The sequence below is a fragment of the Gordionus sp. m RMFG-2023 genome, chromosome 3 (assembly GCF_954871325.1).
Source record: "Gordionus sp. m RMFG-2023 chromosome 3, tfGorSpeb1-WG-v2, whole genome shotgun sequence".
In the NCBI taxonomy this organism is placed as follows: domain Eukaryota; kingdom Metazoa; phylum Nematomorpha; class Gordioida; order Chordodea; family Parachordodidae; genus Gordionus; species Gordionus sp. m RMFG-2023.
Window position 1 is genome coordinate 4,057,808 of NC_088777.1, and position 12,082 is coordinate 4,069,889.

Sequence of the window (12,082 nt, forward strand, 5' to 3'; positions counted from 1 at the left end):
AAATGCGACGATTTATATCAATAATAATAATTTAGCATTCATACCAGATTTTGTTGTTTCAGCCATGTCTTCAAATGTAACAATTGATTTCACTAAAAATCCAATAAGCTGTTCTTGTGGAAACAAAGAATTCTTCAATTCATTGAATAAATATATCAAACGTCAACCCCTAAAAAAAGGGTTTGGTTATATATTCTATAAAACAAATTGTGACATGCCTTTAAATATGAGATCTACGTCCGTTATGGCCATCAACGAAAGTTATTTCAATGGTTGTAAAAGCAAATGTTTTGTAAATCCTCCATGTGATTGTATGGGTTATACACCAAGAATAAATATTTATTGCGCATACACAAATATCGAAGGATTAAATTCATCGGGACTGTTACAAAAAAAGGATCTCACGCTCGATTTGCACTTAAAATATATAGATTTTTTACACTTCTCGATGTATAATATATTTGATTCTATTAGCATTATAACCCTTATAGTGGAGTCAAGTCAGATGAATACTATATATTCTTCCTATTTTAAAGGGCTCTCTAAAAATGCGAAAATTATCCATTTCGTTAAAGATGACATATCTACGGTTCCAAACAATTCCTTTGAAGGATATGAAGTATTAAATATTTTAAACCTGAGTCAAAACTGTATAACCATAATTTACGAAGATACATTTTCGCAAAAAAATACGCCAAATTTGGTTACGCTAGATCTTTCAAATAATAAACTTAGGATATTCATTGATATTGAACTTACACCCAGTTTATTAAGTATTAATCTTTCGAGCAATCTTATACTTAGTATTTCAGATAAACCATTTTTAAATTTAAGACAGCTGTTTATACTAAGATTAGAGAATAATCCCATAACATGCGATTGCAATTTCAGTTGTTTTGGGAATTGGATGAAAAATTATTTTTGCTCCCCTAAACCAATGAATATTTACTACGAGCTAGCAATAAAGAGCACATATAGTTGTCATATCCCAGCTGGGGGGAACGTATTTATGCAGGAATGTCAAGGTGAAATTTACAACAATACATGTCTAATTACAACCACGCCAAGTTTTTCGGTGCTCGACATCAATATGAAAATATGGATACTTATAGGAATCATTTTCTTTCTTATTGGAGTAGCCATAGTTTTCATCTGTAGCGTGATCTTTTGCTGGCAAAGTGAGACAGTAAAAAAAGGTTTAACTCTATAAATTATGTCTTAAATTAAAGCCCCTACACTGTATGTCCAGCATATTTTAAATTTTACTTTTTTGATATTCGATTTATATTAAGAGAATTATAAGAGTTAAGGCATATTAACTAGGGGTTTTTTTTTATTACTCTCCACAAAATTTAATGTTAAACTTTATACATAATTTTTTCTATTTTCTACGTTTAATTTCACCAAAAAAAAACTAAATGAATTATTAGAGCTTTTATTATATTTTTTAAAAAAATGATGAGCTTATAAAAATAGTATGACCCTAACAAATAAATTACCTGGTTTCAAGTATGAAAATATATATTTTTTTTGTGTTTTACTTATGCAAATACATAATATACTACATATGAAATCTAGTTATTAAATCTATCCCGAGTGTTCAAAGGAATTATAAAAAAAACGTTAATATTTGTAATAAATACCTAACTTTCTACTTTTTTTTTAAACATTATATTAGAATAGACTATGTCCCCAAGATAAGTATTTTTTTAAAAAGTAATATATAACAGTTTTCAAAAATTTTAATAATAAAAATATGTTTTTATTAAGATTGGTTTAATATATTTTGAGATCATTAATCAACCCGATGGTACCTCAAAAGGTCCCTGAAAAATATTATTTACCAAATTTATGATATCTCACTTTACTAAAATTGTTTTAAATTAAAAGAAGAAAAGTTATGTATTCCTAATATTATTAGTATACATGCATCATTTATAATAAAATATTACCTAAAAAAATATGAAAGTATAAAATTTAAATTTTATTTAGAAAAATACGAGAGTACAGAATTCAGGTCCTAATTCTCATTCATGATTAAAGTTATTATTTATCCATGGTTAAAGTTATGTATATTTTTTTTAATATTACATTGTATAATCAAGTTGTCAAGTTTTGAAAAATTAAATTAACCCCTTTTTAAAAATCCGGTTGAGGCAAAATATTCATGTAATTATAACGTAATCTTAACAAGTAATTAAAGCGCAATTATAGAGAGAAGAAAAAAATATATGCAAAGTAATAGTAAGTGGTAAAGCAAAATAATTGCACAATTTTAACTGCTTGAATATCGTAAAATATATATTTTAAAAAAAAATCAACATTAATATTATAGAACAATCCATAATTTAAAAAAATTCTCGAAGGAATTTATTAAGTTTAAAATACTAAACGAGATAAGGCTAAATTAATCTGTAATGGTTGTAAAGTATTTCATTGACTATATCTTAATATTCCCCATTCATTTAAAAAATTAAAACTTTGGCTTAATTTTTTTTTTATAACATGGCAGATCCATTATGTTTTATCCTATAAATGAACTAGAAAATTATCTTATTAAAAAGTTTTAAAAAAAAAACAAAAAAAAAGTATGTTGTATAATTGACTTTAATAGGGATGAAGTTATATTAAGAAGATATATTATATATATTAATGTTAATTTTATTAATTTATAGATATCACGATCAATCTAGAGACAGACACAAAGTAATGATTAATTATTCATTCATTCATTCTTTCTTTCTTTCCTTTCCTTTCCTTTCTTTCTTTCTTTCTTTCTTTCTTTCTTTCTTTCTTTCTTTCTTTCTTTCTTTCTTTCTTTCTTTCTTTCTTTCTTTCTTTCTTTCTTTCTTTCTTTCTTTCTTTCTTTCTTTCTTTCTTTCTTTCTTTCTTTCTTTCTTTTTCTCTCATTTTATAACTGACTTAATGTGAGAATCGATTAATTCTTTCGAATAAAACGAATACGTATTCCAACAATTTATTTTTTATAAATATAAATAATAAAAAAAAATAAAGTCATTCTTGAATATTAAAAATTATCATGCATTTTACAATTAAGTGATAACCACCGGCTTCTACAGCGAGGGTGTGAGAGGGTTGGGAGGTAGGAGTCATTTTTAGGGGGAATAGTGGTGAAAGAAGTAAATTTTTTAAAGATTATATATCGAATCACATTTATATTTAGGAGGGTATGTTAAAATTTACATAATTTCTAAAGATATTTTGACTTTTTTGAGCATTTTCTATATCTAATGGTTTATGGTCCTACATTTTTTTTTTATACCCACGAAATGTAATCATTTTTAGGGTGTGAAATAATCAATATAATTTTTTGCTTTACTCATTTTCACAATACAACTATATACTTAATTTTAAAATTGTTAAGTCAAAAAATTTCATATTATTAGTATGTATCTTCTTATATCGGTAATTTTTGGCGCTAAAACTTTCGGATTCTGTTTTTCAGTTAGGAATAAATATTTTAAGGAAATTGTCAGTAATTAAGTGGGATGGGGGGGGGTCTTAGAAGCCGAAGCTCACAACACCTGTTTTCTATAACAAATTACAATAAATATTAATATATTTAAGAGCTAAATTAAAAATTTTAAATACACATATACCATATATATTAATTCCAGAAATATTAAAGGTTCGGCGATTTTGGTTGCTAACATAATTCCAATTATTGGCCAATCAAAAGAGCATTCTAAAGTACCGAAGATTCGACCACTCAAAGACTAAAAATTTAAACGAAGTAAAGGAATATTTTGATTACGCCACATATACTAGTGGTCAAAAATCTTATTATGACGTAATAATTGATAAAGAATGAAATTATTTTTATGATCTCAAATAATCAAATTTTATTATCATTGATCATTTTTCCATCAATATGCATTTTATGTATTATTTTTTTAAACTAATGTTTTATTGTATATTCTTATAATGATATAATAAATATGTTTTACAGGTCTTTAATCATTTGAGCATTATATAGTGTTGTGATGATTTAATGAAATATACTGACGATTTAATTAAAACACATGCATATATAATTATAATCTTTACAACAAAAGAAATAATAAAAGAAGTTTCAATAATGAATGCTTTGTCTATATTTCAATTATTTTTGCAAATATTATCATTTTATATGAATTTGAATTTATTCGTCAATATGTTTCATTAATTCATCACAACACTGTATATAGTCATTTATTTACTTATAGTAGATAAAAAAAAATAATGTATAAAAAAAGCATGAAAAATAATGATCAAAAAAAGAAAATCAAATAATAAAATAGGCAAATAGGGAGGAGTAATTTTTTAAATTTTTTTTTATAATGTATTAGGGTTTTAAACATATTAACTATGTATATAAGATAAAATATTTAAAAATAAAATTTTTAATTTCAAATATTTTTTATAATTTTTAAAAAAGTAAACATATTATAGTTAGTGAATGCCATAAATTTTAATATAATTTAAAATTGTAACATAAAATTTCTAAGCTGATTATTTGTTTGATCAAAAGGGCCCTTAAGTTATTGTTCTAGTTGGTTAATTGATTAGGGATTTAGCCTCTTTCCTAAATGTGCAGTTTGTTTGTGCCTGAATTGTCGGCTGGGTGTGAGTTTTTTTGGGATTTTTTTAAATTTTCCAAATAAAATAACCTTCCGATGGGATGGTAAATACTTGGGAATATATAACTTTTGAATAAAAATTAATCAGATTGTGTTGTAAAATTATTTGGATGCCTGTAGATCCTCCTATTGGTGACCTGAAACCGAAAATTTATCCTTAATTTACACCAGTAAAAATGATAATATTTGGGTAAGAATAATCTGTAATTGAGTATTTCACATTTTTTTATAACATAAGGATATATTTAGTTGTTGAAAATTTAAAATGATAATATCTACAGCTTTAATTATTTCACTGATAGGACTCGATAATGTGGCATCATCTGAATAGCCCAGTGGATCCCCTTGTTGTATTCCTTGTGCTGAAATGGTAGTTTGTTAGCCATATCGTAATATGGTAGGAATGTAAAATAGTTTAATATAGTTGTATCTGAATAAACTTTAAAAAAATAGATTCAAAAATTATGATTTAACCCTTTAAGTTTTCTCATAAGATTAATATGATGCCGTATTTATTTAATAAATGCTTAAAATTTTTTTAAAAAAAAAATACAACCTCCACACACCTAGAAAAAGTATCTTACATATATATTCGTGTTGGTTTCATTTTATATGATCAATTCCTTTAGAAGATATAATGGTTGAAAGGTGGTTTAATATTTGCTATGCCGCGACTTTAAACTGTCGATTATACATTAAATATTGACAATTTTTAATATACACAAATGTTTTGCTATTAAAATAATTGAATGTTGACGGCAGCTATAGGTTTACCGGAATTTACTAGGTAAATAAGGTAATATATTCCAGTAAATATATCTTATAAGGTTTTTCATTTATAATAAAGGATCAATACATAATTTTTAAAAAAAATTTAAACCCAATTCAGTTCTATCTTTTCTTTAAAAGAAAATCATACAAAAGTACTGACCATAGTTGACCCTAGAGATCAACTTAAACTCTAATATTCTAACTGCAAACAGATTCTCTCTCTGTGAATGAATCAATCACATCTCTAAAGAAAAAATTGAAAACTTCATATCCCTTATTATATACAATCTATTTCCATATTTCATTTTTTGGCGTCCAATAAAATTTCCTGCAATTTAAAGTATTGAGGCTAATCCTCAATGGTAAACATACATCGCCCGCCTTAGTAAAAGATCTTATGAGAAATATACCCTACCTCGTAACTTACTACAACCTTAAAAAAATTGCAAGTGATTCCAACTCCCTATCTCATTTGGACGATGGATAGGAGGGAGGATGTTGTTAGAATTGACGTCTACTTTCTATTTATTTTTTTGTAGGTCTAAAAATGAGATAACCCATAAAAATAAAACTAACATAAAGCATTAAAAAAGATATTACACTTATAACATTAGTTCTTCTTTCCCAAATGCTGAAAGATTATTAAAAAAAACTTAAAAGTAGAATCTATCGCGATTAAAGAAATAAAAGTTAAATGTTCTAGATTCTCTAACCAAAATCTTGTAAAAAAATAAGAAAATAATATAGATCTTCTTCTTCATTAGAAATATTCAGGATTTAAGTTGTGGCATGTCGCGCTAGAAAAATTTTAAAATCAAAATGAAAGAATACATTTTTATTTATAACGATATATATTTTTTTGATTTTTTTTTAACAATCAATTATTGAAATTAGATATTATTATGTATGTTTTAGTAAATGATAATTTATGTAATTAATTGGGTCCTATTCGCTTTTATAGGTAGCCAAGATTCCAAGCCATTTTGCAAACCACTCAACAGTAAGATTTATATAATATATTAAATTTTTTAAAATTAAACCATTATACCTATATTTAGCTACTTTTTGCATTATCTACCAGGGTAGATGCAACATAACACGTGATTCTGCTACAAATGTGAGTTGGATAATATGTGACAATGTGGAAAATCTTGAAGTCAACCAATTGAGCGACTTGGTGAAGATGGGTAGGATCTCTCTAACTATCCTTTTTTCACCTAAGATATTTGGGAGTTGCATAATGCCTTACTTTGAATTTTCATCTAGGGTAATGGAATTGTACATTAGGAATGATGATATCCAAAAATTGTGCGACAACTCCTTTGACGATTATACCCAATTAGATTTCTTGTCATTGAGAAACAATCCAATAAAATCTATGCCTCTTTTAGTTTTTAAAAAATTGAAATTAAAAATCTTATCCATAACAAATACCTGTATAACATCCCTAGATATGAACCTCATAAGTAATTTACCACTGGAGGCGTTTTACATGTCCTTAAATAATATAGGGAAGAACGTATACGTGAATTCTACAATTTCTCGACGTACCTATAATTTGATTTATTTCTACGCCGCCAACACGAATATCGATTTTGACACGTTAACCCTTTTTAAGATAAATTTCCTCGCAGATGCAACGATTAATCTTGATAATAATAAATTGGCATTCATACCCAATTTTGTTGTGTCTGCCATATCTATAAATGGGGTCATCAATTTTACAAACAATCCTATAAGTTGTTCTTGTGGAAACAAACACCTCTTCGTTTCATTGAACAAATATATCCGACCGTTTCGTCAAAATTCAACGTCCCCTTATTCGACTTTAAATGTGACGAATTGTGACATGCCTTTACACATGAGATCTAAGTCGATTATGGCCATCGATGGAAACTCTTTCAAAGAAGATTGTAAAAGCAAATGCTTTGTAACGCCCCCATGTGATTGTTTAAGTTTTACCCCTAGAACAAGAATTTATTGTGGATACACAAATATTCAAGGATTATCTTCGTCAGGGCTCTTAAAAAAAAATGGGTTAACCGTTGATTTGCATTTAAAATACATCGATTTTTCGTACTCTTTTTCGAAGTACAATATATTTTACACAGTTACCATTATAACTCTCATAGTAGAGTTGTGTCAGTTGGATGCAATATATTCTTCATATTTTAAAGGGCTCTCCAAAAATGTGAAAATTATCCATTTAATTAACGATAACATATCATTGGTTTCAAACAATTCATTTGAAGGGTTCGAAGTATTAAATACTTTAAATTTGAGTCAAAATTCTATACCCATAATTTACGAAGACACTTTTTCAGAACAAAATACACCGAATTTGGTTACGCTGGACCTTTCATATAATAGACTTAGAACTTTTATAGATATACGGCTTCCACCGAGTTTAACAAGTATCAATCTTTCGAGCAATTATTTGCTTAGCATTTCGAATAAACCATTTACAAATTTGAAACAGCTGTTGGTGCTAGGATTGGAGAATAATCCCATAATATGCGATTGTAATTTCAGTAATTTCGGAAATTGGATGAAAAATAATTTTTGCCTCGTCAAACCAACGATTACTTATGGTTGCCATGTCTCACCCGGAGGTAACGCATATATCCAGGAATGTAATAATAACATATACAATAAATCGTGTCCAATTACAAATACTTCAAGTTCCCCGGTAGTGAATATCAGTTTAAAAATATGGATACTTTCAGGGATAATTTTATGTCTATTTGGTGCAGCCATCATTTTCACGATTGTCATATTTTATTGGAAAAAAGGGAAAAGAGTTCAAAAAGGTTTTTAAATATTCCTGTACATTATATTTGGTATATCACTTATTTCTAATTTGAAGTTCTTCCATGAACCCGGTGCTGTGCTTGGAAATTTTTTAAAATTATATTTTTGTTAAATTACTTTTACAAGAAACCGACTAATTTCTTATTATTATTATGGTATTCCCTCTACCGCCTATTTATAATTTTCCCGTTCTCTTTGAAAAATCGTAATTTTTTTCTTCAATCTAATATTTTTTCTATTGGGCAAATTTTTTACAATGCTTTTTTTTTAAGTCGGACAAAATTTCTACATAGCATCTCGTTTTTCAAATCAAATTTTAAAGTTTGAAAATAAAATTTCTTAGAAAAAAATGCTATTTTTTCTAAATAAAAATTTGGCATACTTGTTTCTTTGAATTTGAATAAACAATATATTCCCTACAGTCTTCTGAATTCATTTTTACATGAATAAAATTATGTAAAATGAATAATCAGCTACAAATGGTTTCTCGAATATTTCATTATGAGGATTAGTATTCCGAGTTTATGCTGCAAAAACCATATAACAATATCTAAAAACTTAGAAAATGTTAAAAGTCTTATAAAGATAAATATCAAAAATTTATTACAAAAGTTTATGTTTAAAATTATTAAGAATGTTTTTTAATTTATATGTCAGGCAGATTCAAAATTAGTCAAGTTGGATCAGAAATGGGGGAAAAAAAAAAGAATTTTAATGAATTTTTATAAAAGCATGAAATTTTTATCTTATGAGTGAGATTGTTATTAAGTTTAATTAAAAGTTCAAGATTTAGTTGCAATTAATATTGGTAACACTATTAAGAAAATGATGTTTTAGACATTAGGAGGATAAGGAAATTATATATTTTATATAAAAAATATAGTATGCTGCCGTGAATTACTCTTTATATATATATATGTGTATAAGGCAATGACATATATAATACCTAGACTGAAGATTCATTCATTAAAATGCATTTTTAAGCGTGGTTAAAATCAGCTGGACCCGCCATTGTGTTAACACATATAGTAATTGATGATCCGGTAATTCTTTAATAAAGTTTGCATCAGATATAGGAAAATTAGGCTCTCGTTTAAAATTTTAATAATGATTAGTGTAACCAAGATGGCGTCTCCAGCTGATTTGCATTGATGTACACTTTTAATGAATGAATCGTCAGTCTAGGTTTTATATATGTCATTGGTATAAGGTTACGAACAATGGTAAATGCATAATCTGAAATGGGATTGTTTTTATTTAAAATAGGTAGATCTTAACATTTCTAGCTCTATAAAGAAGATTTAAATCAGGAATGCGAACTCTTCTACAAAAAAATGGGTTCCATTTCCGGAATATATTAATAAAGAGTTCAGCCTGGGTTCGGGTTTTGAAGAATAATTAAGAAATTTCGACTCATATTAAACACAATTTATTTTTTCTTTTACATAGTTTACAAACTAAATAATTTTAAAATAAATACTGGACAATTCTACATTAATTTAAACCCCCATTTTGATTAATTTACTGCCCATAAATAAAATTATTTATTAATATCATTTATAATAAAAATATTATTACATTACATACAAGCTACAAAATTCGAAATATTTCACTGTCTAAAATTGTTATGAAACAAGATAGGCAACGTGTTCATATCCTTTTAAAAAGTGAAAACTGTGATCATTTTTAGGCAGAACCACCCTTTTTATACTAAATAAGCTAAAAATTATGCTAATAAAATAAAAAGGTACAAAGTAAAAATTTTGACTTTTTAAGCGATAAGTACTAGACAATATATTATTATTATATATTTATATTTAATTTTTCTTAATTTATAGATACCTCGGTCAAGCTAAAGGCAGGCAAAAGGTAATGATCATTTATTTTCTTTATAACTGATTTAGATATAGTGTGGTAAAATCATTGGGTATAATCATTGGGTATAATCGATTAGTGATAATCAATTAAATGATCAATTATTTTTGGAAATATCAAAACAAAACATAAAAAATTAATTATTTTTTAAAACTTTTATTATTTAAATTAACAATTAAAAGAATTTTTTAAAAAAAATATATATTTTATATCTTATTTAAATCAAAAAATTCAAGATTATCCTATTCTATTTTTTTTTCAATCAATCAATTGGATTTAGGATTAGTTTTATTGATTAATTCAATTTTGATCCTACAAAACAAAATAATTTTTCATACTATTTGAGAAAAGAAGAGAAGAGAAGAGAAGAGAAGAAGATAGAGAAGAGAAGAGTAGCAAGAGAAGATAGAAGACAGAGAAGAAGAAGAGAAGAGAAGAAGAGATAGACTAGAAGATTAGAGAAGAGACCAGAAGCGCACAGAAGAGAAGAGATTAGATAGAAGAGAAGAGATAGAAGAACGAGCAGAGACCAGAAGACAGATCAGAGAAGATAGAGAAGACGAACGAGAAGTGACCAGACTTGAAGAGAAGCTAAGAGATAGAAGAATGACCCGAGACAGAGACTAGATGAGAAGAGAGAGAAGAGAAGAGAAGATAAGATATACTATAACAGAGCAACAGCTTAGTTCTTTCACGAAAATCCTAGCTGAATGGGATAAAAGATCGTAATAATTAAATAATTAAGAGACGTTTTTTTGGACAGGTAGAGTTGTTAAATACATTAAAATCTACATTTATATCAATATCGAATAAACGAAATTTATTATACTATAATGATTATCTGGAATTCTAATAAAAATTATTGCACATTATAAATGAATCTATTCAGGCGCGTAAGCAGCGGGCTAGCCTAGGGGAATCCAGGCTAAAATATTTTTCCAAAAAACATTACTGATTCCTACTTACAATATTTACATTTATTTATCATTAGCAGCAGCAGAAATAAATACGCTACTAATCTATTCTATATTAATTAATATCGATTTCAAATTTTCGTTGGCATTTAATCATTTTGAAACTTTTCAATGCAAAAAGTAAAATGTATTTTATAAAAATGACATCGATTTGATCGACTATGATAAGAATATCCGATAGCATTATATTGGAACTTAAGAAAATTAAGGCAAATGTAGATTAACGAATTTCATAAATTGCATATCGTTGTTGAATCAAAATAGAAGCTCTGAATTTAAATATTTGTCTTCCTCGACTCGTAGGCAGGGTTGCCAGGTCAAAATTTTCAAATTGCGGGAAAAATTTGGTATTAGGCGGGAAAAATATGAAAATTGCGGTAGAAATTTAAAAATTGCTAAAAAAAATATTTTGCGGGCTGGCTGGGATTTTGAATTGACTGAATTATCCGCCTATTTTTTTTAATAATTAATTTATATAAATACAAAGTCGGTAACTATTTTTCAAAATAAAATAACTGATTTATTAAAATATAATAATCAATAAAAAAAAAACCAACCATCTTTTTATATAAAAGAATGTAAATAAGATAAAATTTTATTTAAAAAAACGATTTTAATTTTACAATTAAAAATATATTTTATGCGAATGTCCCGCAAAACGATCGCAATTTGAAATCTACCTTGTGTGTGTAACATTATAGGGATAGGCGCTTAATTATCACTTATCACGTTTAAATACATAATAAGGTACTTCAAAAATAAGAAATACAGATGCAACTACAGATGCAACTACAGTTACGGCAATTGTAATCACTTATCTTGTAATACAACATTCACAGAGATACTTATCATCACAATGTTGGTAGAATCTTTCCCCATAATATTTAACGACTCTAATATAAATGAAAAATATACTTGTAGAACAAAAATGAGCAAGGCTATCATCAATGTTTTAGGACCTAAATCCAGGAGGTCAATTCTTGACGATTTGAAAGATGGGCATACATATGC